Below are 24897 nucleotides of genomic sequence, written 5' to 3'. Positions count from 1 at the left end.
CTCAACACACAGACTCAAACCTTGGCACAAGGAGCATAGCACCAGTGCAGCTTTCTCCGCTGTATGCATGGACCCTTTTTTGGCAGGCAGTGTGGTGGTGTCAGGGCATGAGGGAAAGTTCCCTCAGGCTCACAGTGAAATGTACCTGAGTTTGCAACAGCCTCAGGAGAGAAAATGGCGTTCTCACTGAGGGAGAGGCCACTTTGGGGCAGAAGGGGACAGCGTGTCCTGGAAGAAAGGACCAGGGTTTGAAGTCATCCAGGACTGTCCCAGCAGAGGAAGGCAGAGCAGCTTGTGCAACCCACAACAGGCTGCTTTGGGTGCTCCTGCCAGCTCTTCCCTCTGTTGAACGTCACCCCCTGCCCTCCTTTGGCAAGGTCAGGAGCTCGACTAGGACTGCAATCAAGAGTAAGCACATCTGGTTAATGGCTGCTTAGTATGAGCTGCAAGGTGAGAAACAAGAGAGGCAATAACTTGAAGAGGCCGATTGATAGGCTGTCCAACATGGGGGTGAAGGGAGGCAGCAGCAGAGTGTAAGCATCAAACCACTGATTGTTGGGCCATGAATGTACTGTGTGAGGTGTAATGCTGAAGAGGTTCTACTGGAAACTTCATGACCAGGTCTAATGATGGGAAATGGAGATTCTCACGGGTTCCTAGTCTGGGTCTTGTAAGAGAGGGCATGCCAGGCTTGTGCGAAGTGCTCTGCCACTCCCTTGAAAGGCCCTGTGAGTAGAGAGTGCCCAGTGGTCCTGCAGGAAGGCTGCACTTGTTGATGGCCAGGGAGATGGAGAGACTACCAGGGCTCAATGGGGAGCATATTACTCATTGGGGGCGGCCACAGGGGAAAGACAGCATGTGCCCAGCAGGTCCCATGGTGTAATGGTAAGCACTCTGGACTCTGAATCCAGCGATCTGAGTTCAAATCTCAGTGGGACCTCAACCTTTTGCCTCCCTCAGGCCTTTTCTCAGCATGCTTTCACCTTAAAAGCCTTCCTGTTGGGTCAATTGTTTAGTGCACTCCCATCTTCCTTCCTTTCCAGTGCTCCCAGCCCTGGGAATGACATCAGTGCCCCTTCTCCTGCCCTGTGCCCACACCTCTGCAGCTTTCCTGAGCACTGGCCCCTGTCCCCTCTCTGCTCCCTTGTGCTTGATGGCTGCTCCTGACTGAGGGGATTCAGCAGTGGCTCACCAAATCACACAACAGCTAAGGTGGAGATCATGCAGTCCAGGCCTGCCTCAGAGCAGGGTCAAGTAGAGGAGGCTGATGGAGACTCTACAACTCTCCCTGGGCAACTTTTTCCCATGGTTCACCACCCTCGCAGTAAAACAGGGTTACCGTGTGTGGCATTACTGGTATCTCCACCTCTGTCCATTGCTTCTTGCTCTCTCCAGTTCTCTGAGGCTTTTCTGTCTCTCTTTTGCCTGCTTGTTGATTTTTGTTGCTCTGGTATTAGTTCAGGAGCTCCACCCACACCTGGCAGTGCCCCTTGCTTGGGGTTATTTGCTGTCATGAGAGAGGGCAGGATCTCCCTCTTCAGTGCAGAGCAGGTGTCTAACTGAGGGAGGAGGAGAACAAACGAACACGAGTCTCCAGCGATGCTGCACAAAGTCTTTAATGAGAAGGAGCAAACTTAGGGGCACAGAAAAGAGACCAAGAAACACATCTGCAGGGTTCAGGGAGGCTCAGAGAATGGCCCATTTCCCAAGGACAAGCTCCACACAAAGCGCTTGCCTTTTCCCATTCTGCTCTCCCTGGTGGCAATCCCAGCCCACCCAGAGCAGTCCCTAACTCCAGCACCCTCCCCCCATCAGCAGGAGGTTCAGCAAAGCAGAAGAGAACGAGCCCTTTCTCAAGGAGCTCAGAGCAAAGCAGAGCCAGAGGAAGCACAGCGAGGCCTGCCGTCCAGTGAGGAGCAGCGGGCACAGGTCCCTCCTGCCAGGTGGGATGAGGACACCCAGCCCATGTGGAAGCCGTGGTCACACTCCTGCTGCAGAGTAACTGTCTTCCTTCCAGCTCCGAAGGGGATGACCACTGGCTTCAGCAGTTCAGATTGCAGCGGGGGGTAGGCAGGCACAGCCCTGACCCGCCCAGACCAAAGGAGCCCCCAGAAGAGATGGGAACCCCCCCGGTGCTGAGGGAGCTGCCAACAGCAGCTGACAGAGAGGATCCCACTGCTGTGCTCTGAGGGAAAGAGGTGAGGATGGGGCCTGGCAGGGTCACCACCACCGGGGAGGCCTCGATGAACACCGTTGAGTCAGCGCAGCGGGCATTGCAGGGCTCACTGCAGCTGCTTGCAAGTGGGGTTGGGCCACAGGGGCCACACGGGCGTGGGGGACAGGGTCTGAAGCAAGACATCTCTTGGTGAGGGAGGCAAAGCTGAAACACAGAGCAGAGACAAAACACAGACCCCGAGATAAGTCTATCTTGCTTTTCCTCAGATCTCTCTGCAGATACACTTTGCTGCCCTCCGTCTCCATTTCTAGCTCCATGTCCAGAAAGGGCCTGCAGCTGATCTTGCTCACATGCCCAACAGGCGTGACATGTCACCTTCAGGCTAGACTGAATGACTAGGAGCAAAGATGTGCCTAACTGGCTGCTGAGTCCACCAGGAGATCCTCCTGCATTTCCTGGTGCAGTAGCACGGATGAAGACTGGTGGAATTATCTCAGCACAAACAGGCTGGGTTGAACAAGGTTTCTCGGAAATCTCCTCTTAAGAACACACACTGTGCCTACAGCTCCCACAACCCTCATCGTGCCCTCTGAGTTGCATGGTCTGGGAAGGCAGACCCACTTTTTGGATAGGACCCAGCACAGTGGATATAAAGCACCTATGGAAAGACTGATCATACCCCATGTCCAGAACAAACACTGCTGCATTGAAGAAGGCGCTGGATGCCCTTGGCCATTTTGTTAGAGACCATCTGCCTAAGGCAGAAATGCTGGTGGGCAGACCTCCCTGCAGCTCAGCCCCATTGATCCTCTTCTGCTTGAAAGAAACCATCCCAAATCTTCCCAGCCCCCTCCATGAAATGTGAAAGAGGTGACAGCCCTTGAATAGTTCCATTGCAGGGCCAAGCTGAGGTGCCCAAGTATCAACCTGAGTAGACACCAGGATAGCAGCTCAGGGAAACACAGAGAAGGATGGAGCAGACTCAGGCTTACCTCGTTCCTCGAGGAAAGGGAGGCAAGAGAGGAAGATGCAGAGCCTGGAGCAGCGCAGGCTTTTATGCTGTGTCGCAGAGCCCTGCAGGGCCACAAACATTCCTTGCTCGTGAAGCATCTAAATACCTAGTAGCTGCCATTTTTCGAGGCCTCACTGGTAATTAAGCCCATGCCGCTTTCATCTGAAATGTTTTGCTCCCACTTCATACCACCAAGAAACACGGAATGAAACATAGAATAATTGTGGGCTGGAAGGGACCTTAAAGATCAGAATTTCCAACCCCTTTGCTACGGGCAGTGGTACCTTCCACTAGACCAGGTTGCTGAAAGGCCCATCCGACCTGGCCTTGAACATGTCCAGGGAGGGAGCATCCACAAGTTCTCTGGATGTCCAGTTCCAGTGTCTCACGACCCTCTTAGGGAAGAATTTCTTCCTGCGATCTAAACTAAATCTACCCTCTTTTGCTTTGATCCATTAAGCCTCATCTTATCACTACACTCCCTGATAACGAGTCCCTCCTCATTTTTCTCAGGATCCTTCTCTTCTCTATGCTAAACAACCCCAACTTCTCCACCTGCCCTCATAGGAGAGGTGCTCCAGCCCCCTGATCATGTTTCTGGCTCACCTCTGGCACCTGCTCGAGCATGTCCGTGTCTGTCTTATGCTGGGTGCCCTGGAGCTGAACACAGTACTCCAGGTGGGGTGTCACGAGAGTGGAGTAGAGGGGCAGAATCACCTCCCCTGACCTGCTAGCCACACTTCTTTTGACGCAACCCAGAATACGATTGGCTTTCTGGGCTACGAGTGTGCTTTGCCAGCTCATATTCAGTGTTTCATCTACCAATACCCACACGTCGTTCTCTGCAGGGCTGCTCTCAATCCACTCATGGCCTAGCCTGTGCCCATTTTTGAGATTGCCCTGACCGAGGTGCAGCAACTTGAACTTGCCCTGTTAAACTTCATGAGGTTTGCATGGGCCCATCTCTCTAGCCTGTTAGGGTCCCTCTGGATGGCATCCCTTCCCTCTACAGTATCAACCACACCACTCAGCTTGGTGTCATCTGCAAACTTGCTGAGCATGCGCTCAATCCCACTACCCATGTCCCGACAAAGATGTTAAATTATACTGGTCCCAATACGGACTCCTGAGGGACACCACTGGTCTCTGGTCGCCACCCACACATCGAGCCATTGACCGCAACTCTTTGAGTGCGACCATCCAGCCAATTCCTTATCCACTGAGTGATCCCACCCATCAAATCCATGCCTCTTCATTTGAGAGACCAGGATGTTGTGCGGGACAGGATCAAGTACTTTGCACAAGTAGATTATGTCAGTCTGTCAGTCTCTCTTCCCTTATCCACCAATGTTGTAATCCCGTTGTAGAAGGCCACTAAATTTATCAGGCACGATTTGTCCTCTCTGAAGCCATGATGGCCGTGGTCAATCACCTCTCTGTTTTCTATGTGTCTTAGATAGTTTCAAGGAGGACCTGCTCCATGATCTTGTTGGGCGCAGAGGTGAGACTGACCATCCTGCAGTTGCCCGAGACTTCCTTTTATCCTTTTTCAGAAATGGGGGTATGTTTCCCCTTTTCAAATCACTGGGAATTTCACCAGTTGCCACGACTTTTCAAATTTGAGGGCAGTTTCCCAAGGGGTCCCACACACTAGCCCCCTAAACAGCCTTTCTGAGCTCTAGGGTCCTGCCTGTACTTTTTAACCATCCCGTACCCCTCAACATTGAGCATTCCACCAGGGCATGATGGCTGCAGCCTAGGCTTCCTCCAATCTTATGTCTCCGATAAGTTCTTCTGCAGTAGTAAACAACAGGTCCAGCAATGCCTCTCCTCTGGTCGGGCTCTCCCTCCCCAGTACTACGAAGTTGTCCTCAAGCATTCCAGCAGTTTCCTGGACTGCTTGTAGGTGTCTGTGCTACTTTGCCAGCAGGTGCGTGAGTGGTTGAAGTCCCCTATCAGGATCAGGGCCTGGCGTGTGTGATGCTTCCTAACATTGAAACGATTCATCCGTATCCCAGATTCATAAGGCCAGTTAGCTCGCAGGTCTCAGGCTAGTGTGGAGGAAGATTTTAAGTGGGTTTGTATCATATGGATTGCCTTTGTCAGGTTCCCTGCTTCATGGTGAGCATGGCCACGAGTCATGGTGAAATTCAGCGATGAGGGACATCTCGAGTTAGCTCTGAAGCGCTTTCAGTGCAGGAACGCAAGGTAACCCTAAGAGATATTTCTCCATTTGGTCATCATAGACACAGAGGAGACTGTGGGTAAGTTCAGGCAGAAGGTCAAGACTGCACAATCCCATACGGGAGAAGAGATTCATATCATCATAGGGATGTGGCAAAGCTCAAAGGCAAAGAAGGATTGTTGTGGGCTGGAGGGAGGCCCATTGCAAGCAGGAGTGAGGGCCACGAGGACCTTTCTTATGCATATCTGGCTCTGCCACAGCCTGTTTTTTCTGCCCCCGAACCCAGGGAACAAAGGCAGATTCATAACGAGAAAGAGCAGATCAGAGGGTCAGTCAGGTGTCTCTCAAGTGATTTCTTCATGGGATCTCCTGGGCCATATCCCTTGATGATTTGACCAGGCCATCACGCTTCTTCCAGTCAGGGGTCTGGTCTCAGCTTGCGAAGTGGAGAACGTGTTGGAAACAATGAAATCAAGGCGTAGGAGGGTGATCAAAGAGATGCCTGCATCCTTCCCTGAAAGAAACACGCACACAAATTGACCTGTTTTGCTCAGCAAGGGTAACCCAGAGGCCAAAGGCCTGGATGACCTGCTTTTGAGGAGAGGCACAGGGCAGGGAGCCAAAAGCCCATGGCCCTTTTTCCTGGGTCAGGGATGGAGTGGCCCATTCCATGCATTTCAGACTACAAAGGGACATCACATCAGTCTCCCACAGCATCTGGGAGTCATTGTGATGTGGAAGAGCTGGGAAAACCCTGAGCTCCAGGCAAATAGGAGTCACCATGCTGTGCACTTCAGTGGACACTGTGCCCTGGTCTCAGGTGTGCCAGGGATACCAGAGCTCATAGCCTCATTGCTCTCAACGTGCTGCTTTCTTCTCTTCTGCAGAAGAGAAGGCTCCAGGGAAACCTTATAGCAGCCTTCCAGTACCTGAAGGGGGCCTACAAGAAAGCTGGAGAGGGACATTTTACAAGAGCATGTAGTGACAGGACGACAGGTAATGGTTTTAAACTGAAAGAGGGTAGAATTACATTAGATATCAGGAAGAAATTCTTTCCTGTGAGGGTGGTGAGACACTGGCCCAGGTTGCCCAGAGAAGCTGTGACTGCCCCCTCCCTGGCAGTGTTCAAGGCCAGGTCGCATGGGGCTTTGAGCAACCTGGTCTAGTGGAAGATGTCCCTGCCCATGGCAGTGGGGTTGGAATTAGATGCTCTTTAATGTCTGTTCCAACCCAAACCATTCTCTGATTCTACGATTTTCGTATATGGTTTAGCACCATTCCTGAAACAACTGCTGCTTCTATGGTATTTCCCTGGTTGCATCTTGTTAGTGTTGATCTTGCCCTTGTGCAGTGCACCTATCCAGAGGGTCTCACACCATCCTTAGACAACCTCCTGTACTGTTGGGAGACTGCAGTTTTTCACTTGCCTGGAACTTTCCTCTCACTGGCCCATCTGCTTCTCAGATACCAGTGACCTTGCAATCAGCATCCAAGCCATGTGCCTCCTTGTGTCCTACCACGTATTCAGGCACAAGTGACCACACTTTCCAAACAAAAGAATTCTGTGATTCCATGATCCCATCCCACTTTCAAAACCCACCAAGTTCTAGTTTTGATCTGCATGAGCCCACTTGTGGGCCTGGGTGGCTCATCTGTGAGAGCCCCTGGCTGCTATGGTGGGGACCAGGCCTTAAGCCGAGGGCACTGTGTTTGTGGAGCCTGGTGGAGAGGAGGCAAGGTGGGGAGGAGGGGATGCTGCCTCCCACCAGCTACAGGACGTGATGGGAAGGATGGAGCCAGACTCTCCTGAGAGGTGCACTGCAAAAGGGCAAGAGGCAGCAATCACAAGGTGCAACAAGGGAAATACCAGCTGTCCTTGTGGGAAAAGAAGTATCAGTGGGCTTGGTGTAGTCCTGGAAGAGCTGCTCAAGAGACAGTGACCTCTCCAACAGTGGCAGTGTTTAGAAGTCAACGGGAGCCTTCTGATGTAACTGGAAAACTTGTTCTGTGCTGAGTGGGAGAGAAAAACCCAGAAAACCTCCAGAAGTACCATCCATCCCACATTATTCTGGGGAGCACTGAGTCTCATGGGCCCTTGAGCAGCCACCAAAAGGCAATGCCTTGGAAGGCAGCAGTGGCACGAGGTTGCAGAGAAGGACCAGGTGATTCAGGAATGGTGATAAAAGCTGAGGAAATGCCCTTGAGGAAAGCAGCACTTTGGGGCTATGAGCTCTGGTATCCCTGGCACACCTGAGACCAGGGCACTATGTCCACTGAATTCCAGAGCAGGCTGACTCATGTTCGCTAGGAGTTCAGGGTTTTTCCCAGCTCTTCCACATCGCAATGACTCCCAGATGCTGTGGGAGACTGATGTGATGTCCCTTTGTAGTCTGAAATGCATGGAATGGGCCACTCCATCCCTGACCCAGGAAAAAGGGCCATGAGCTTTTGGCTCCCTGCCCTGAGAAGCAGGCCATCCAGGCCTCTGGCCTCTGGAATGCCCTTGCTGAGCAAAACACGTCAATCTACGTGTTTCAGGGAAGAACACAGGCATCTCTTTCATCACAAAACCAGGCTGTGGTAGAGCCTGATGTGCATAAGCGATGTCCTCTTGGCCATCACTCCTGCCCGCCAGGGGCTTCCCTCAAGCCCACAATGGTCTATCCTTGCCGTTCAGCTTTGACACATCCCTGGACAGGTGCGTCTCTTCTCGCATATGGGATGTGCGTTCTTGACCTTCTGCCTGAAATCACATAGTCTCCTGCATGTCTACGATGACCCGTGCAGAGAAATGTCTCTCAGGTATAGGCTGAGTACCTGCACTGAAAGCACTTGAGAGGTGCCTCGAGGTGTCCTTCACGGCTGAATTTCACTATGATTTGTGGAAAAGCTCACCATGAAGAGGGCAAAGTGACAAAGGCAATCCATATAACACAAACCCATCTAAAAATCCTGCACAGTTAGCCTGAGACCTTGGAGTTAATTTGCCTCATGAAGGTGAGACACAGATGAATCGTTATGATGATCAAGGTTATGAAAAGGGAGTACAACATTTCTGATGAAAGCGGCAAGGGCTTAATCACCAGTGAGGCCTCAGTAAGAGGCAACTACAAGGTGTTCAGATGCTTCATGAGCAAGGAATGTTTGTGGCCCCACAGGGCTCTAAGACACAGCATAAAAGCCTGCGCTGCTCCAGGCTCTGCATCCTCCTCTCTTGCCTCCCTTTCCTCGAGGAACGAGGTAAGCCTGAGTCCGCTCCATCCTTCTCTGTGTTTGCCTGAACTGCTGTCCTGGTGGCTACTCAGGTTGACACTTGGGCACCTCAGCTTGGTCCTGTAATAGACCTGTTCAAGGGCTGTCACCTCTTTCCCTTTTTGTGGAGGTGGCTGGGAAAAGCTAGGAAGAGGGGTGTTCTTTCAAGCAGAAGAGGATCAATGGGGCTGAGCTGCAGGGAGGTCTGCCCACCAGCATTTCTGCCTTAGGCAGATGGTCTCTAACAAAATGGCCAAGGGTATCCAGTACCCCATGTTTGTTCTGGACATAGGGTATGATCAGTCTTTCCATAGATGCTTTAAATCCCCTGTGCTGGGTCCTATCCCAAACGTGGGTCTGCCTTCATGTGCCATGTAATTTGGAGGGCACGGTGAGGGCCATGGGAGTTGTAGGCACAGTGTGTATTTTTAAGAGGTGATTTCTGAGACACCTTGTTCAACCCAGCCTGTTTGTGCTGGGATCATTGCATCGATCTTCATCCGTGCTACTGCACCAGGAAATGCAGGAGGATCTCCTGATGGACGCAGCAGCCAGTTAGGCACATCTTTGCTCCTGGTCATTCAGTCTAGCCTGAAGGTGACATGTCACGCCTCTTGGGCATGTGAGCAAGATCAGCTGCAGGCCCTTTCTGGACATGGAGCTAGAAATGGAGATGGAGGGCAGCAAAATGTACCTGCAGAAAGAGCTGAGGAAAAGCATGATAGACTTATCTCGGGGTCTGTGTTTTGTCTCTGCTCTGTGTTTCAGGTTTGCCTCCCTCACTGAGACATGTCTTGCTTCAGACCCTGTCCCCCACGCCCGTGTGGCCCCTGTGGCCCAACCCCACTTGCAAGCAGCTGCAGTGAGCCCTGCAACGCCCGCTGCGCTGACTCAACGGTGTTCATCGAGGCCTCCCCGGTGGTGGTGACCCTGCCAGGCCCCATCCTCACCTCTTTCCCTCAGAGCACAGCCGTGGGATCCTCTCTGTCAGCTGCTGTTGGCAGCTCCCTCAGCACCGGGGGGGTTCCCATCTCTTCTGGGGGCTCCTTTGGTCTGGGCGGGTCAGGGCTGTGTCTGCCTACCCCCCGCTGCAATCTGAACTGCTGAAGCCAGTGGATCATCGCCTTCGGAGCTGGAAGGAAGACAGTTACTCTGCAGCAGGAGTGTAGCCAAGGCTTGCAGATGAGCTGGGTGTCCTCTTCCCACCTGGCAGGAGGGACCTGTGCCCGCTGCTCCTCGCTGCACGGCAGGCCTCGCTGTGCCTCCTCTGGCTCTGCTTTGCTCTGAGCTCCTTGAGAAAGGGCTCGTTCTCTTCTGCTTTGCTGAACCTCCTGCTGATGGGGGGAGGGTGCTGGAGTTAGGGACTGCTCTGGGTGGGCTGGGATTGCCACCAGGGAGAGCAGAATGGGAAAAGGCAAGCGCTTTGTGTGGAGCTTGTCCTTGGGAAATGGGCCATTCTCTGAGCCTCCCTGAACCCTGCAGATGTGTTTCTTGGTCTCTTTTCTGTGCCCCTAAGTTTGCTCCTTCTCATTAAAGACTTTGTGCAGCATCGCTGGAGACTCGTGTTCGTTTGTTCTCCTCCTCCCTCAGTTAGACACCTGCTCTGCACGGAAGAGGGAGATCCTGCCCTCTCTCAAGACAGCAAATAACCCCAAGCAAGGGGCACTGCCAGGTGTGGGTGGAGCTCCTGAACTAATACCAGAGCAACAAAAATCAACAAGCAGGCAAAAGAGAGACAGAAAAGCCTCAGAGAAATGGAGAGAGCAAGAAGCAGTGGACAGAGGTGGAAATACCAGTAATGCCACACACGGTAACCCTGTTTTACTGCGAGGGTGGTGAACCATGGGAAAAAGTTGCCCAGGGAGAGTTGTAGAGTCTCCATCAGCCTCCTCTACTTGACCCTGCTCTGAGGCAGGCCTGGACTGCATGATCTCCACCTTAGCTGTTGTGTGATTTGGTGAGCCACTGCTGGATCCCCTCAGCCAGGAGCAGCCATCAAGCACAAGGGAGCAGAGAGGGGACAGGGGCCAGTGCTCAGGAAAGCTGCAGAGGTGTGGTGGGCACAGGGCAGGAGAAGGGGCACTGATGTCATTCCCAGGGCTGGGAGCACTGGAAAGAAGGAATATGGGAGTGCACTAGACAATTGACCCAACAGGAAGGCTTTTAAGGTGAAAGCATGCTGAGAAAAGGCCTGAGGGAGCCAAAAAGGTTGAGGTCCCACTGAGATTTGAACTCAGATCACTGGATTCAGAGTCCAGAGTGCTCACCATTACACCATGGGACCTGCTGGGCACATGCTGTCTTTCCCCTGTGGCTGCCCCCAATGAGTAATATGCTCCCCCTTGAGCCCTGGCAGTCTCTCCATCTCCCTGGCCATCAACAAGTGCAGCCTTCCTGCAGGGCCACTGGGCACTCTCTACTCACAGGGCCTTTCAAGGGAGTGGCAGAGCTCTTGGCACAAGCCTGGCATGCCCTCTCTCACAAGACCCAGGCTAGGAACCCGTGAGAATCTCCATTTCCCATCATTAGACCTGGTCATGAAGTTTCCAGTAGAACCTCTTCAACGTTACACCTCACACAGTACATTCATGGCCCAACAATCAGTGGTTTGATGCTTACACTCTGCTGCTGCCTCCCTTCACCCCCATGTTGGACAGCCTATCAATCGGCTCTTCAAGTTATTGCCTCTCCTGTTTCTCACCTTGCAGCTCATACTAAGCAGCCCTTAGGTTACATCCAGAGAGGGCATGAGAAACACCTAGTCACAGGAGAAGGGTTACATCTCTACAGAGTCACAACTCTGAAAGCATGTCCCAGAGAAGCAGCATTGCTGAGGGCTTTCCTCATGCATCCTTGGGATCTGCAGGACCGAGCAGGGTGGAAGCAGTGTGTGGGAGCAGCAAGAGCACGGCCCAATCTCTGAAGCTCTTGTAAAGAGGTGGAGGGCCCCCCCTGCAGGGGATGGTGCACAGGGAAAGGGACAGCCCTTTCCCATGCAGATATCGTACTGCCGCAAGAGGAAGGATGTCCCTTCTGGGACTGAGACAGCAGTTTGCCAAGCATTGGACGGTGTTACTGGGGGTCTGCTAGTCTCACCCACCATGTGGGGAGAAAGGATTCTGGGCCAGGGGGCTGTGGGGGCCAGTGCAGGCAGCTTCCTTGCTCAGGGCATTTTTTCCTTGGTTTCCTTCCTGGCAGCACTGCCTGCTGGGGCTGCCATGGTCCCCAGCCCGTTTGCTTCTCCAAAGTCATGGCAAATGTTCCTTCCACTGTAGCGTCCCATGCTGCTCCTCCCTGTGGGACACTGCAGGGAGGACACTTTCTGACCCCCTTACAGGCTTCAGTGGGCAGCCAGAGATATCCCAGAGCTCCCCAGCACCTGGGAGCTGCAGCTCAGGCCAGGCTGGCTCACACAGGAGGCCAGGCCAATCCTGCGTCCTGCACTCCCAACATCTTTGCAAGCCGAAGAGCCACCTTCACACAGTGGAAGCCCCCTCACCTTCTCTTCTCCAGGATGAACACACCTAGCTCCTTCAGCTTTTCCCTCAATCACAACAAGCTCTGGCATGCTTTGATACCACCTTGTGCATGTCTCCTCTTCCTCTTCCTGTGTGTGCAGGAAGACATCTCCTGCGGTTCATGCTTCTGAAAAATGCCACCAGTGCTCATGTAACTTGTTGGAGAGTAATGACTCAGAGGCTGCAATGTCCCTGTTGGCCTCTTACTCATGGGCCTTTACTCCCACCTGCCCCTCTTCCCACTGTTGCTGTCCATGTTTGCTGGTGAGAAACTACCATTTCAGGGAAACTTTGTGGGTTGAAGTCCTGCTGGTCGATGCCACATCCTGGAGTGGCACCTGTAGAATGCGCCACTGGGCCCGAAAGAGGGAATGACACATCTCAGGGGCTCTCCAGCCTTGGGAGCAGAAGGCAAGGTAGTGCCCTCATGACTACGGAGTGGGAAAACTTGCCCCATCTCCAAAAAAGGGGAAGAAGGACTATGTGGGGAACCAAGGAAATGTGATGATAAACCGGAGCAACTGCAGCGGAGAATCCCTGGGATAGTCAGGGGCTGGGGGCTCTGGCCTTCTGAGGAGAGGCTGAGGTCCCAAGGCTTGCTTACCTAGGAGGAGAAAATGCTTAGCAGGGATCTAATAGGAGCCCTACAAGGAGACCACTGCAATGGTCAGAGGATGAGCCATGGTCAGAAATTGAACAGGCAGTTTGTGACTGGTTACACAAACAAAAATGATCACCCCGAGGGTGCCTAAGCATGGGAACAGGGGTCCAGAGAGGCTGTGAAATGTCTGTCCTTGAGGTATCTGATGACGCAAAAGGCTAAAGCACCGATCAGGTGGTGTGAGCCTGCTTGAAGCAGGACGATGCACTCTGTGAATCTCTGAAATGCCTTCAATCCAGAAGGGTTGTTGGAGGGTAAAGTGCAATGAGGGAGAGAGGATTTTGTGGGTGAATGTTTGAAGAATGTCCAAAGAGCCGCATTTCAGGCGAGAAGCATGCACAATGTGAGTTTTGTAAGGGAGAGTGGAAAAGTGGGATTCCCTAGGGGCTCTCCCTCCATGTTTGTCTTCTAGGTCTACATACATGCTACTGGTGGCTGCATGGCTATGGCCATTTCTCCTTCTACAGGAGGCGGGACATGCAGCAAGACCTGGTCAGCAGGCTGAGCAGAGCACCCAGAGGAGCAAGGAGCCTCCAACTAAGAGAGGGAAGGAGGCCAAGAGAGAGAAGCCATGAAGGAGGCCACCAAGAGGGAGGGGCCTGTCAGGAGTGGGACTCGAGCACACATCACCCAGAGAGACTGCAACCAGAATGCAGCACCTTAGACCGCTTGGCCATCCTGACCCGTTGCAGCTCTTGCTGCTGCTGCCACTCCTCCCCCTGCAGCTGCCAGAGCCAGCCCAGCTCAGCCAGCCTCTCCTGGCACTACTGCAGAGGGAGCTGGCTCCTGGGAGCACCCTTGCCCTGCTCCCACCAAGGGCTGCTGACAGGCGACCGCAGCTCCTACATGCACTTCAGGCCACACGGAACAGGAGCACCCAGCACAGGGGCAGCACACTGCCGACGCGTCTCACAATGGCCAAGGCAATCCTTCACGGGAGCAACCAAAGGAACCATCAGCAAATTATTGCTCTGTACAGGCCAACATCTCAAGGGGCTCCAGGCATACATCTACCTTTCACATGACTTCCTTCATTGCCTCCAGAGCCTCAGGATATGGCAAGACAAGCACTTGGCCTGCAGTGCTGCCACATGGATTGTTCCTGAGGCAACAAGGGTGCTTCATTCTTCCCTGCTTGGGGCCAGCGAGGATGGGCAAGGAGGGCTCTGCCACACCAACCACTGGGGGAATGCTGTGCTGCTCTCAAGGAGTCAGTGTGTGTGAAAGGGACTAGAGAGTGAAGGAGAAAGGACAGGAGATGCGCCAAGAGCTGAGCAATGACTGAGCTCCAGTTCCTGTGGGGAAGAAGTTCACTTTCTGACCATGGTGCAGAGGAAAGAGGACACAGCTCTCTCAGGGACTTGTTCCTTCATGGAAGGAGCTAGACTGCAAGTCGTCTCAGGAGGTCACTATTCCAAATGCCTGCTGAAAGCAGGGCTAGCCCCAGAGCTAGAGCAGGCTGCTCAGTGCCTAAAGCCCTGTTGAAACTTGAGTGTGATACCCAGGCATGGAGCATCCGAAAGTCCTCTGGGCACCTGCTCCGACACTCCCTGGGAATCTCTGAATGGTCCAAAGGAGCTCCTCCAGCCTGCTGTTGCCTACTGGGCAAGGCATTGTGGAGCCAGGTTGAAGAATAGTTTGTCTACGTTGGCCAGGAATCAAAGCCAGACCAACTGCTTGGAAGGCAACTATGCTCACCACTATACCACCAACACTCCTGGATGCACTGCTGCCTTCTGCTCCTCCAGCCCAGAGCCTGGCCTCCATCTTACTTGTTCACATCCTAATCTCTTCTGCCTCCTGCCCTTCCCCTCATAATTTGCCTGTCTCCTGCTCCTCCATTTCACACACTAGCTGGCCTCCTCCTTCCAGCCCCCTGCACACGTGCGACCTCAAGCTGCTGGGATGGGTGTGTGCTTCTCCGGGTGTGAGATGTTGGCTAGGGAAAGTCAAGCTGCTGGGTGCTTCTCTGGGTGTGAAATGGCACTGCCAGCACTCACGCCTCCTTCCCTTCCTCTACCTGGTGCTCTTGCCCAGGCAGCAAAATTGTCTCCCTGGAAAACTCAGTGGCAGTGACCTGGGGTGGGAAGTGCTACGGCCTTGCCTTGCCCTTCTCGCCACATCTCCTGCCCATAACCCTGTGTGGGGCCTTTCTCTCTGACCACCCCAGATGGCTCTGCAGGAGCTGAAGGAAACCCCTGAGTGAGAGGGCAGCCTTGTTGCTTTGCAGAGCAGAGGGGAGTTGCTCTCCAGCGAGCTCATGAGGGCTGCAACCCTGCCCAGAAATCCAGCTCCCTGGGGGCTATGGGACAGTGCCCTGCATGAAAGTCAGTTCTTTGCGGGCTGAGGAGAGAGACAATGACACATAGCCTAAAATTACCAAGGGAAATAATTCTCCTATTTTAGCTGAGCACATAGTGGTGCCCCAGCCCGATGCATGGAGGACCCCGCTATAGAGGAAGGCAGGGTTTATACATATTTACAATACAGTTGTGTCAACCAAAGGAACTGCTGATGGTAAGGGGTGGGCTAATCAGATTTTTCTCTCCCAAAATCACTATATCCCAGGCAGGTGTTGTGGACATATGCTCCGTGGGGTGTTATTCTTCATTGTTCTGAACCAGGAGGGGGTTTATACTAGATTCTGGTCAATTGCTGTTCTGACCGTGGTTATATGCCTGGGGCTTTTTGAAAGACAAAACTGCTGTTGTTTTATCATCTCCATGGGGTGTTCTCAGCCACAGAGAGACAGCTTAGGTTGGGTCTTCAGGTCATGCTGAGCCTGAGGTAAAAGGTCTTAGTGCTAGGCAGTGTTCTTCCCTCTAAGCAAGTTGCATAGCTGTTAGTGCCTCCACATTCACTCTGGCTGTGCGGGCCTTCCCATGCCCATGCTGTGCTGTGCTCCCCCACAGCTCCTGCCTTGTCCTCCCTCCTGGCACTTCTCCATGGCAGCTGAGGGTTACCCCTGCCACCATGCAGGTTGCCAGGGAACTTGAGAAAACCCAACCCCTTCTCTCCATGCCTTAAGTGGTGCCTATCCTGCCCAACACTTCTGGGGGTGGAGGTGGCTCCCAGTCACCACAGGGCAGGGCCAGACCTGCTGGACTGAGTGGTGCCCTGTCTTAAATGCTGCAAGGCATCCCAGGAAGGCTTTGGGCAGGCTGAGCTCTTCCCTCCAAGAGGCTCTTCCCTCCGTTTGCCTGCTGCTCCACAGCAGTCTGTCTTCATGACATCTAAACTGAGGGGCACTTTGTGAGTGCTGCCAAGATCTCTGTTCTATGAGGTGTCTTGGCTTCTTTGTTAACAACAAGAACATGTTGTGCAGGCTGTCTTTGGAGATGAGCTGCTGTAGTTTCAGGTGTAGGGAAGACAGCTGGTGTGGCTATGCTGCTTGAGATGTGAGGTGAGATCAGGCTCTTATAAGTTCTGTTACCAAACCACTCTCTATTTTCTACTGGCAGTCCTGGTTAACTGAAGAAGTTCCAGCTGACTGGAAATTAGCAAATGTAACGCCCATCTACAAGAAGGGTCGGAAGGACAATCCAGGGAACTATAGGCCTGTCAGCCTGACCTCGGTGCCAGGCAAGGTGATGGAACAGATCATCCTGAGTGCCATTACACGGCACATGCAGGACAATCGGGGCATTGGGGCCAGCCAACATGGATTCATGAAAGGCAGGTCCTGCTTGACCAACCTGGTCTCCTTCTATGACAAAGTGACCCGCTTAGTAGATGAGGGCAGGGCTGTGGATGTAGTCTATCTAGACTCCAGTAAGGCATTCGACACTGTCTCCCACAGCATCCTCCTAGACAAACTGGCTGCCTGGGGCTTGGATGGGTGGACTCTTCGATGGGTTAAAAACCGGCTGGATGGCCGAGCCCAGAGAGTGGTGGTGAATGGGGCAAAGTCCAACTGGCGGCCGGTCACTAGTGGTGTTCCCCAGGGCTCAGTTCTGGGGCCAGTGCTGTTCAATATCTTTATAGATGATCTAGACGTAGGGGTTGAGTGCACCCTCAGCAAATGTGCAGATGACACCAAGCTGTGTGGGAGTGTCGATCTGCTGGAGCGTAGGAAGGACCTACAGAGGGATTTGGACAGGTTAGATAGATGGGCTGAGACCAACGGCATGAGGTTCAACAAGAATAAGTGCCGGATCTTACACTTGGGCCACAACAACCCCATGCAGCTCTACAGGCTGGGGGAGGAGTGGTTAGAATGCGGCCCGGTGGAAAGAGACCTGGGGGTGCTGACGGACAGCCGGTTAAACATGAGGCAGCAGTGTGCCCAGGTGGCCAAGAAGACCAATGGCATCCTGGCCTCTATTAGGAATAGTGTAGCCAGCCGGTCTGGGGAAGTGATCGTCCCTCTGTACTTGGCACTGGTGAGGCCGCATCTTGAGTACTGTGTCCAGTTCTGGGCCCCGCACTTCAAGAAAGATGTTGAGTTGTTGGAGCGAGTCCAGAGGAGGGCGACCAAGCTGGTGAAGGGTCTGGAGGGTCTGACCTACGAGAAACGGCTGAGGGAGCTGGGGTTGTTTAGCCTGGAGAAGAGGAGGCTCAGAGGTGACCTAATTGCCGTCTACAACTACCTGAAGGGAGGCTGTAGTGAAGTGGGAGTCGGCCTCTTCTCCCAGGCAACTAGCGACAGGACAAGAGGATACAGCCTCAAGCTTCGCCAGGGGAGGTTCAGGGTGGACATTAGGAAGAATTTCTTTTCAGAAAGGGTCATTAGACATTGGAACGGGCTGCCCAGGGAGGTGGTGGAGTCACCATCTCTGGATGTGTTTAAGAAAAGACTGGACATGGCACTTAGTGCCATGGTTTAGTTGACATGGTGGTGTCAGGCAACGGTTGGACTCGATGATCCCTGAGGTCTCTTCCAACCTGGTTGATTCTGTGATTCTGTGATTCGGTGTTCAAGAACCAACAACAGTGGACGTCTTTTTGGGAATCAGGTACAGTAGGAGTCGCACGGCTGCAGCATTGTGAACCGCAGGCAGCCCAAAAGGGGACTGCACCCCGTAGTTGGCAGGATTCGAACCTGCGCGGGGAAACCCCAATGGATTTCTAGTCCATCGCCTTCACCACTCGGCCACAACTACCTGCTCCAGCCCTCTCTGCCATGCTGATCACACGCCCTATGCAATGACACCCGGATCCCTGGGAGTTTCAGGGCGATGCTCCACTCGAAGATCTGCAGCTGCGACCGCCACTGAGCATGACAGGCACCTGGTGCCAGCCTTCCAGAGGCCTTGAGTGGTGTAAGCCCAGGGGCTGCAGCTGCAGGTCCCAGTGCTTTGTCCTCAGCTGGGCAGCTGGGATATCCTGTCACAGGGAGGATGGTTTCACTCCGCAGCTGGCATCTCTGCTGCTTCCAGGGAAGAAGGGAAGGCAGCTGTGTGGACACGACCAGAGACGGTCGTTATTGTGGGGCAGGATATTAGACCTCGCTTTTCTTCTCAAATTTGTCTGAGGGGGACTCCAAGCCTGCTGTGAGCAGTAGGGTGGGGATATTCCTGCAGGGAAGATGGTGACCTCCCAGAAGCACCTCCTGCCTCTTGAGGAAGTAGGGTGGTGTCAACTCTTGAAGAAAGACCATGACTGCCGTGCAGGTTGTTGGTGTGTAGGGGGAATGCTTTGTAAGATTGAGAGAAAGGACTGAAAAAACACAAGGTGGAGCCTGGCTGAGGAAAAGTGTGGAGAGTCAAAGGGAGAAGAAATGGGAGGTGTGGGTGACTTAGAGGGAGACAGGAGAGAGCTTGTTTTGGTGGAATAGGTACATCCAGATCTTTTTGCCAGCACTGGCAACCACTGTCCAATGCCTGAGCATGGAGCAAAATATTAAATGATCCACAAAACTGACCATTTCCACCACTGGGTGAAAGTAGCTCTGATTCTCTTTTGGGTCTGGAGCAGGAGTATTTGGAAAATGGCGTTGAGTAGTTGGTATGGATGTGGTACAGGTGACAGTGCCTGTTTGCATGCAGAACAATGTTGTGAGGTGAGCATGAGCAGCAGCTTGGGGAAAAGTATGTGTAGAGGGCTGGAAGGAGCCTGGTCTGTGAAGTGGAGGAGCAGGAGGCAGCAGTGCCCACAGGTTTGTTGGTGATGTAGCGGTGATTGCACACGCTCTGTTCCCTACAGAAATGCCCAAGCTAACCCGATCTCACAGTCACACTGCCTACGTCCAGCTACGAAAATCAGCGCTTCCCTCCTTTCCACTTCATACACAGCCCTTGGAGCACATTCCCACAACACCAATGAAAGAGAGAAGTGCCATGACTGGTTTTCATATGAAGTTTGTCCACAACAGTTGAGAGAACTGAGATGTTAAGTCAAATGTCTGTATTAACATTCACAACTGGGACACTGGTCTTTGACTACTCTCACAGTAAAACGGGGTTACTGTGCGTGGCACTTCTCATATTTTCACCTCTATCAACCACTTCCTGCCTTCCCACTGAGCACCACTGACAAGAGGATGGCTTGCTCCCCTTTAATCCACCTCTCCACTCTCCAGCACCCTCAGCCTTCCCTTCCCCAGACTGACCAACCCCAGCTCTCCCAGCCTCTTCTTGTATGACAGATGAGCCAAGCCTTTAATCACCTCAATGTGACTTTGGCAGGGCTGACAGATGCCCTAGCTGTGCTCAAGTGGGAATCAGCCACACAGTGACACCGGTGGAGTCCCTATAAGGGCACCTGGCATGCAGACACTGCAGAGGAAGGGAACTTTGCAAAAGGCTTTCCACTTGCTGCTGGGAACCAAAAGTGAAAGCAGAGGCAACAGCGTTCAGTCAGGGGAAGACGTGCACCTGCCCCAAAGTTCAAACACCTGGAGCAGCAATGACTGCTGAGAGGTTTTGGAGGGCAGCAGTGAGGACAGTAATGCATAATCTGGGAGATCAAACGGTGACACTGGATCCAGCTTTGTACTTGGCTGCATGCTTGCACATAGGAAATCTTCCTTTTCTGCTGAGCATCTTAGGTGCTCTTTGCCTCCAAAACACCTGTGAGCAGCAAGGTACATCGCCAAAAGAAAAGGAAATATAAAACCTGACTTCCAAATGCCAAGATTTGGCTGAGATTCAGGCTCAGAAAGGCAACTTGGCCCTGCCTGTTTCTGAAGGAGCCCTCCACCACTCAGCTGAGCACACATGCCCATTTTTTCCTGCCACCTCCGGAAGTGTTGTCATCTGAACCCAGTTCATAAGCCTGCTTCTGTTCTCTGCCACAGGGTACTCAGGGCAGGCAGTGAAATGTCACTGCTTCCTGAGCATACATGCATGACACGCTGGGTACATGGGCAGAAGAAATGAGATCAGCTCTTGAGTGCTTTAGGTGGCGGGACTCAAGGCTGACTATGAGATATCACAGGGGCGTGATCACAAGGCTACAGAATCACGCTCCGTTTCGTCAAAGATTTTCAGTTTTTCTCTTGCCTAATTGCTTCTTGGTGCTCTGGTATCAGCTCAGGGAGCTCTATCCACAAGTGGTGCTAAGAGCAGGACAAAGGCTACTGCTCTTCCCTGCGGAGCGGGTAGCGAACTGAGTGAGAAGAAGAAACCATCACGAGTCTCCAGCGATGCTGCACGAAGTATTTAATGAGAAGAAGTAAATGCAGAGGCACAGAACAGAGACCAAGAAACACATCTGCAGGCTTCAGGGAGGCACAGAAAATGGCCCATTTCCCAAGGGCAAGCTCCACACAAAGCGCTTGCCTTTTCCCATTCTGCTCTCCCTGGTGGCAATCGCAGCCCACCCAGAGCAGTCCCTAACTCCAGCACCCTCCCCCCATCAGCAGGAGGTTCAGCAAAGCAGAAGAGAACGAGCCCTTTCTCAAGGAGCTCAGAGCAAAGCAGAGCCAGAGGAGGCACAGCGAGGCCTGCCGTGCAGCGAGGAGCAGCGGGTAAAGGTCCCTTCTGCCAAGTGGGAAGAGGACACACAGCCCATGTGGAAGCCATGGCCATGCTCCTGCTACAGAGTCCTTGTCTTGCTCCCCAATGCACAGTGGATGATCCGCCAGCTTCAGCAGTTCAGATTGCAGCGGGGGGTAGGCAGGCACAGCCCTGACCCGCCCAGACCAAAGGAGCCCCCAGAAGAGATGGGAACCCCCCCGGTGCTGAGGGAGCTGCCAACAGCAGCTGACAGAGAGGATCCCACTGCTGTGCTCTGAGGGAAAGAGGTGAGGATGGGGCCTGGCAGGGTCACCACCACTGGGGAGGCCTCGATGTACACCGTCGAGTCAGCGCAGCGGGCGACGCAGGGCTCACTGCAGCTGCTTGCAAGTGGTGTTGGGCCACAGGGGCCACACGGGCGTGGGGGACATGGTCTGAAGCAAGACATCTCTCGGTGAGGGAGGCAAACCTGAAACACAGAGCAGAGACGAAACACAGACCCCGAGAGTAAGCCTGTCTTTCTTTTCCTCAGCTCTTTCTGCAGGTACACTTTGCTGCCCTCCATCTCCATTTCTAGCTCCATGTCCAGAAAGGGCCTGCAGCTGTTCTCGCTCACATGCTCCACAGGCACGACATGTCACCTTCAGGCTAGACTGAATGACTAGGAGCAAAGATGTGCCTAACTGGCTGCTGAGTCCACCAGGAGATCCTCCTGCATTTCCCGGTGCAATAGCACGGATGAAGATCGATGCAATGATCCCAGCACAAACAGGCTGTGTTGAACAAGGTTTCTCAGAAATCACCTCTTAAAAATACACACTGTGCCTACAACTCCCACGGCCCTCACCATGCCCTCCAAATTACATGGCACATGAAGGAAGGCCCACTTTTGCGATACGACCCTGCACAGGGGATTTAAAGCATCTATGGAAAGACTGATCATACCCCATGTCCAGAACAAACACTGCTGCATTGAAGAAGACACTGGATACCCTTGGCCATTTTGTTAGAGACCATCTGCCTAAGGCAGAAATGCTGGTGGGCAGACCTCCCTGCAGCTCAGCCCCATTGATCCTCTTCTGCTTGAAAGAACACCCCTCTTCCTAGCTCTTCCCAGCCACCTCCACAAAAAGGGAAAGAGGTGACAGCCCTTGAACAGGTCTATTACAGGACCAAGCTGAGGTGCCCAAATATTAACCTGAGTAGCCACCAGAACAGCAGTTAAGCCCACAGAGAGAGATGGAGCGGATTCAGGCTTACCTCGTTCGTTGAGGAAAGGGAGGCAAGAGAGGAGGATGCAGAGCCTGGAGCAGCACAGGCTTTTATGCTGTGTCCCAGAGCCCTGCAGGGCCACAAACATTCTTTGTTCATGAAGCATCTGAACACGTAGTAGCTGCCAGTTGCTGAGGCCACACTGGTAATTAAGCCCTTGCCGCTTTCATCAGAAATGTTGTACTCCCGTTTCATAACCTTGATCATCATAAGGATTCATCTGTGTCTCAGCTTCACGAGGCAAATTAACTCCAAGGTCTCAGGCTAGCTGTGCAGAGTTTTTAGACGGGTTTGTGTCATATGGATTGCCTTTGTCACTTTGCCCTCTTCATGGTGAGCTTTTCCACAAATCATAGTGAAATTCAACCATGAAGGACACCTCAAGGCAGCTCTCAAGTGCTTTCAGTGCAGGTACTCAGCCTATACCTGAGAGACATTTCTCTGCACGGGTCATCGTAGACATGCAGGAGACTATGTGATTTCAGGCAGAAGGTCAAGAACGCACATCCCATATGCGAGAAGAGACGCACCTGTCCAGGGATGTGTCAAAGCTGAACGGCAAGGATAGACCATTGTGGGTTTGAGGGAAGCCCCTGGCGGGCAGGAGTGACGGCCAAGAAGACATCGCTTACGCACATCAGGCTCTACCACGGCCTGGTTTTGTGATGAAAGCGATGCCTGTGTTCTTCCCTGAAACACCTAGATTGACCTGTTTTGCTCAGCAAGGGCATCCCAGAGGCCAGAGGCCTGGATGGCCTGCTTCTCAGGGCAGGAAGCCAAAAGCTCATGGCCCTTTTTCCTGGATCACGGGTGGAGTGGCCCATTCCATGCATTTCAGACTACAAAGGGACATCACATCAATCTCCCAAAGCACCTGGGAGTCATTGCGATGTGGAAGAGTTGGGAAAAACCCTGAACTCCTGGCAAACATGAGTCAGCCTGCTCTGGAATTCAGTGGACATGGTGCTCTGGTCTCAGGTGTGCCAGGGATACCAGAGCTCATAGCCCCAAAGTGCTGCTTTCCTCAAGGGCATTTCCTCAGTTTTTATCACCATTCCTGAATCACCTGGTCCTTCTCTGCAACCTCGTGCCACTGCTGCCTTCCAAGGCATTGCCTTTTGGTGGCTGCTCAGGGGCCCATGACACTCAGTGCTCCCCAGAATAATGTGGGATGGATGGTACTTCTGGAGGTTTTCTGGGCCAACCTCCCACTCAGAGCAGACCAAGTTTCCCAGTTACATCAGAAGGCTCCCGTCGACTTCTAAACACTGCCACTGTTGGAGAGGTCACTGTCTCTTGAGCAGTTCTTCCAGGACTATACCGAGCCCACTGATACTTCTTTTCCCACAAGGACAGCTGGTATTTCCCTTGTTGCACCTTGTGATTGTTGCCTCTTGCCCATTTGCAGTGCACCTCTCAGGAGAGTCTGGCTCCATCCTTCCCATCACGTCCTTTAGAGGGGAGGCAGCATCCCCTCCTCCCCACCTTGCCTCCTCTCCACCAGGCTCCACAAACACAGTGCCCTCGGCTTAAGGCCTGGTCCCCACCCTAGCAGCCAGGGGCTCTCACAGATGAGCCTCCCAGGCCCACAAGTGGGCTCATGCAGATTAAACCTAGAACTTGGCAGGTTTTGAAATTGGGATGGGATCATGGAATCACAGAATGGTTTTGGTTCCTGCTTGGAGCAGGAAGTCATCCCACAGGACCTCCAGAGGTCCCTCTAACCTTCATTATTGTGGGGTGTACTGAGTCCCCTGGGCCCTTGATCAGCCACCAAAAGGCAATTCCTTGGAAGGCAGCTGCAGCGTGAGATACCATAGAAGTACCAGTTGTTTCAGGAATGGTGCTAAACCATAGATGAAAATTGTAGAATCAGAGAATGGTTTGGGTTAGAAAGGACATTAAAGAGCATCTAATTCCAACCCCACTGCAATGGGCAGGGACATCTTCCACTAGACCAGGTTGCTCAAAGCCCCATGCGACCTGGCCTGAACACTGCCAGGGAGGGGGCAGCCACAGCTTCTCTGGGCAACCTGGGCCAGGGTCTCACCAACCTCACAGGAAAGAATTTCTTCCTGATATCTAATGTAATTCTACCCTCTTTCAGTTTAAAACCATTACCTGTCGTCCTGTCACTACATGCTCTTGTAAAATGTCCCTCTCCAGCTTTCTTGTAGGCCCCCTTCAGGTACTGGAAGGCTGCTATAAGGTTTCCCTGGAGCCTTCTCTTCTGCAGAAGAGAAGAAAGCAGCACGTTGAGAGCAATGAGGCTATGAGCTCTGGTATCCCTGGCACACCTGAGACCAGGGCACAGTGTCCACTGAAGTGCACAGCATGGTGACTCCTATTTGCCTGGAGCTCAGGGTTTTCCCAGCTCTTCCACATCACGATGACTCCCAGATGCTGTGGGAGGTTGATGTGATATCCCTTTGTAGTCTGAAATGCATGGAATGGGCCACTCCATCCCTGACCCAGGAAAAAGGGCCATGGGCTTTTGGCTCCCTGCCCTGTGCCTCTCCTCAAAAGCAGGCCATCCAGGCCTTTGGCCTCTGGGTTACCCTTGCTGAGCAAAACAGGTCAATTTGTGTGCGTGTTTCTTTCAGGGAAGGACGCAGGCATCTCTTTGATCACCCTCCTACGCCTTGATTTCATTGTTTCCAACACGTTCTCCACTTCCCAAGCTGAGCCCAGAGCCCTGGCTGGAAGAAGCGTGATGGCCTGGTCAAATCAGCAAGGGATATGGCCCAGGAGATCCCATGGACAAGTCACTTGAGAGACACCTGCCTGACCCTCTGATCTGCTCTTTGTCGTTGTGAATCTGCCTTTGTTCCCTGGGCTCAGGGGCAGAAAAAAAAGGCTGTGGCAGAGCCTGATAAGCATAAGAAAGGTCCTCGTGGCCCTCACTCCTGCTTGCAATGGGCCT

The 24897-nt window shown here is 53.0% G+C and overlaps 3 non-coding genes across 3 annotated transcripts; 1 reads left to right on the top strand and 2 right to left on the bottom strand.

Annotated features, from left to right (window-relative positions):
• The first annotated feature begins 868 nt into the window (after positions 1-868).
• On the top strand, positions 869-940 carry TRNAQ-CUG (transfer RNA glutamine (anticodon CUG)). Its single transcript has one exon. It is a non-coding gene; the product is annotated as a tRNA-Gln (tRNA).
• Positions 941-10837: 9897 nt separating this feature from the next.
• Positions 10838-10909, bottom strand: TRNAQ-CUG (transfer RNA glutamine (anticodon CUG)). The gene has a single exon. It is a non-coding gene; the product is annotated as a tRNA-Gln (tRNA).
• A 6915-nt stretch (positions 10910-17824) lies between these two features.
• On the bottom strand, positions 17825-17906 carry TRNAS-AGA (transfer RNA serine (anticodon AGA)). The gene has a single exon. It is a non-coding gene; the product is annotated as a tRNA-Ser (tRNA).
• Between the last annotated feature and the right edge of the window lie 6991 nt (positions 17907-24897).

Source organism: Nyctibius grandis, chromosome 11, assembly GCF_013368605.1.
Source record: "Nyctibius grandis isolate bNycGra1 chromosome 11, bNycGra1.pri, whole genome shotgun sequence".
Lineage (NCBI taxonomy): Eukaryota > Metazoa > Chordata > Aves > Nyctibiiformes > Nyctibiidae > Nyctibius > Nyctibius grandis.
This window is presented reverse-complemented; position numbering and strand designations above follow the sequence as displayed.